The sequence below is a fragment of the Simochromis diagramma genome, unplaced genomic scaffold, assembly GCF_900408965.1.
Source record: "Simochromis diagramma unplaced genomic scaffold, fSimDia1.1 OVJJ01000268.1, whole genome shotgun sequence".
Classification (NCBI taxonomy): Eukaryota; Metazoa; Chordata; class Actinopteri; order Cichliformes; family Cichlidae; genus Simochromis; species Simochromis diagramma.
This window is the reverse complement of record NW_024386826.1, coordinates 4026-8050: the sequence shown is the minus strand read 5'-3', so window position 1 is coordinate 8050 and position 4025 is coordinate 4026.

The following is a 4025-nucleotide window of genomic DNA, read 5'->3' as shown; positions in this document are numbered from 1 at the left end:
TTCTGCCTCTTGTTTCTAAAAGTCAGGAAAATGAGTCACGCTGCGAAGAAACACCACACAGAAGATTTTCCCTCAGTAAAATGGTAAATATATTCATCTTGTTATGACGTTTGCTCACAATAACCAGGAGTGTTCCTGTGTTTCTGAAGTGATTCACTCTCATTTGGTGTTATTTGATCCAAAGACAACTGAGGGTCTTCAGAGCAGCGTGAACGGCCGTCACCTGAGAGCAAGACAGTCCTGGCGCCTTTGTGGTTCCCTCCAGGTACTCCAGCTTCATCCCACAGTCCAGAGAGATGCAGTTAGGTTGAATGTGAGTGTGAATAGTTGTCTGTTTCTCTGTGTTAGACTGACCTGTCCAGGTTGTACTCCTGCCTCTGGCCCCATAACAGCTGGGATGGCTCCAATCTTGAATTGGATAAGCTGAAGAAATGGATGGAAGGATGATCCAAAGAGAAACATCAAAGGCCCTCTCACAAAAAAAAGATAAGAACTCATTTTACACATTGTTGAAACATCCTGAAAGTTATTTGTTCTGTTTAGAAACTTGTTGAACTGTCATTAGAGTTTGTTTCGACTTGTTGTTCATTTCTTATTCGGTTCAGCTGTGTTTCTATGTGTCCTTAGTTCCCATAATCAGCCTCCTGTGTGTAAATATTGTGTCAGTCTCCCTTTGTCCCTTGTCAGAGTGTTAATCTCCGTCCCCTCGTGTTTCCTTGCCTCAGTAGTTCTGTTTCCTATAGTTTTCCCCCAGTATAGGTTTTGGTTTGACTTTTTCAGTTCCCTTTGTCAGTCTTTGTATTTAGTATTTCCTCATCAGTCTCATCACTTTCCTCTGCAGAGAGAAAACAATAAAAAGACCTGAAGAGGTCTTTTTATTGTTTTCACCAAATAACACCAAATGAGAGTGAATCACTTCAGAACAACGGGAACACTCCTGGTTATTGTGAGCAAACGTCATAACAAGATGAATATATTTACCATTTTACTGAGGGAACATCTTCTGTGTGGAGTTTCTTCTCATCTTGGCTCTTTTTCCTGACATTTAGAAACAAGAGGCAGAAAAGAAAGAATAAAAGTTAAAACCTCAACGATTTTTTAATGTTTGGGATATTTTAGAAACAACCGTAAACACTATTTACTACTTACCACTTTGTTCATTCTTGCTGACGTTCACTCTCCTCATCTTCTCTCTAAAGGAAGATGCAAACGCTCTCATTGTGAAAGATAAGTATACATCCATCTAACCTGCGACTCTGTCACAACTCTGATCAGCAATTCTTTCAGGTTTGTCTGTTTTGATGATGTTATTAATTGTTATTATCCTTTATCCAGGTAACTTTCAGAGAGGAGCGGAGGGAGGAGCGAAGCCAGCGTGCTCTGTAAACTCTCATTAAAAAAAAGATAAGTAGATATTGATTTTATATTATTATGACAGCTCCTCAGTGAACACTTCCTCTAGTTGCTGAAATCATTTACTAATTTTTTTCTTCCCATTTGTCTTTTGTTTTTCAGAGAAAACAGAGAGGAGACAAGGTGACATTAAGACCTAAGACAGGACGGATTGAACCCTTTCTCGTAAAAAGATAAGTATTCACTCTGCTTTTAATCAGAATATTGATAAATATCTAAAATTCTGCTCACCTGGTTGATAAAGTTACTAAAACGATTCCCTCTTTACTGTCATTTGTCCTTTAGAGAGAAGATGAGGAGAGTGAACGTCAGCAAGAATGAACAAAGTGGTAAGTAGTAAATAGTGTTTACGGTTGTTTCTAAAATATCCCAAACATTAAAAAATCGTTGAGGTTTTAACTTTTATTCTTTCTTTTCTGCCTCTTGTTTCTAAATGTCAGGAAAAAGAGCCAAGATGAGAAGAAACTCCACACAGAAGATTTCCCTCAGTAAAATGGTAAATATATTCATCTTGTTATGACGTTTGCTCACAATAACCAGGAGTGTTCCTGTTGTTCTGAAGTGATTCACTCTCATTTGGTGTTATTTGGTGTTTGTCTTTGAAAGGAGAGGAGCAGCAACGACACTGGGAGACAAACAACAGGATGATCCAAAGACAACTGAGGGTCTTCAGAGCAGCGTGAACGGCCGTCACCTGAGAGCAAGACAGTCCTGGCGCCTTTGTGGTTCCCTCCAGGTACTCCAGCTTCATCCCACAGTCCAGAGAGATGCAGTTAGGTTGAATGTGAGTGTGAATAGTTGTCTGTTTCTCTGTGTTAGACTGACCTGTCCAGGTTGTACTCCTGCCTCTGGCCCCATAACAGCTGGGATGGCTCCAATCTTGAATTGGATAAGCTGAAGAAATGGATGGAAGGATGATCCAAAGAGAAACATCAAAGGCCCTCTCACCAGCTTTCATTTATTAAATTTGTCTTTACTGAACGATTTCTGGTGTGTACTTGCATTGATACTCAGACAACAGCTCCTCTTTCTGTTTGTGCTGGAAGATTCAGGCAAACACATATTACATATATAGATTGTTATGATATGACTCAGTTTCACATTTAGTGCTATATGAGAATGATAAGGTCCAGTTTAATAGTATTGCTAGTGTCTAATGAAATGAACACGTGATTTTCTTTTTTTTTTTTTTTGCCTGTCCCGTTTGGCTCTTTTGCCATCAGAATTATTGTCTAAAGGCAAAGAAAGATGCCCAACGGATTTACTTTACCAAATTGACCATCCCAGCCTTGCCGTAATGGTCCATTTGATTCATCTTTTATGTTTATTTTATTTTCACTTGCTGAATACGGGACAGACTTGACTGGGGGAAAGAAGGGGAGAAAGAAAGAGAAAGAGAAACAGCTGAGAAGAGGGACGGGGGAGAAGGGCAAAAACAAAACCCAACAGAATGGGCAGAAAAAAAAAAAAGAAAAAAAAAATGCTTCTATCAATCACCTGGATCACCTGTTGAGAAAGAAAAAGAAAACAAGCAGAAGAGAACAAGAGTAATAGAATAAACAACATCACAATGATATATGGGAATATGACAGTAAATACTAAATATTAAACATTATTGTGCAGCACATAAGATCAACAGAACACAGTGTGCTTTGAGGTAGGAGCCAAAAAGGGTGTAGTTTGTGGGTGTGATCACCCGTGTGTACACCTGTGAGCATGGACGCGCTTGTTTTTTTAAAAGGTTCCTTCATGTAATGATCTGCTAGAGGTGTGGGGGGGCCACAGCCCCGTCCTCCAGGGCATGAAGCAGGTATGGAAGATCAAAACTCCAGACATCCAGAGGCCCCCAGAACACAAGAGACCAAGGAAGACCAACAGAGGGGCAGCCGCGCCACTGTCCCAGAAAGAGCTGAGGAGAGTCCCAGATGAGGGCTCACTCAGCAGCCGCGGAGCAGAAGCCAGGGGAGTTGCAGTGACGCGCCCGTGAGCTCCGCCGGCAGCCAGCTGTGCCTGAGTGACCGAGCCCCAGGCCGAGAGGCCGGGTGCACCCCACCTCCGAAGTGGCCCGAGCGAGCCCCAGGATCCAGGCCCCGATAAGCGGCCGCCAAGGAGTGAGCCGGTGTGTACCTGGACGCCCATCCCCAGACACAAAGAACCACCAACGCACCGATGTCTGAGGGAGTCCGCCACTGGCAGGGGAAGTGGTGGTGGGTGGAGATAGGCCTCCAAACCTTGGAGGGCCTGAGATGTCCCCAGAGAGGTGGCGTCTGACACCCAACCTGACATATAGACACAGACATACAGGCACACACAGACACAAACATCCATTCCCACCCTCATGCTCTCATATGCACTTACTCCACACTCAACCAACGTGGAGACAGACATAAAGAGACGCTGTACACACGATCACACTCCCCAAGCGTACTCTACGAACCGGGTCTAGGTACCCTTGCCCCTGGAGGGGGGAACTGCACCCAGACCCAGGTGGTGTTACCCTTTTCCCTGCGGTGGGGAGAGGCAGACCGCCCCGACTCCGCAGCAGCAGGGAGGCCCCACACTCCAGACCGCAGTCGGACGGCCAACTCCTCCTCCTAGCCCCCCCGCTCCAG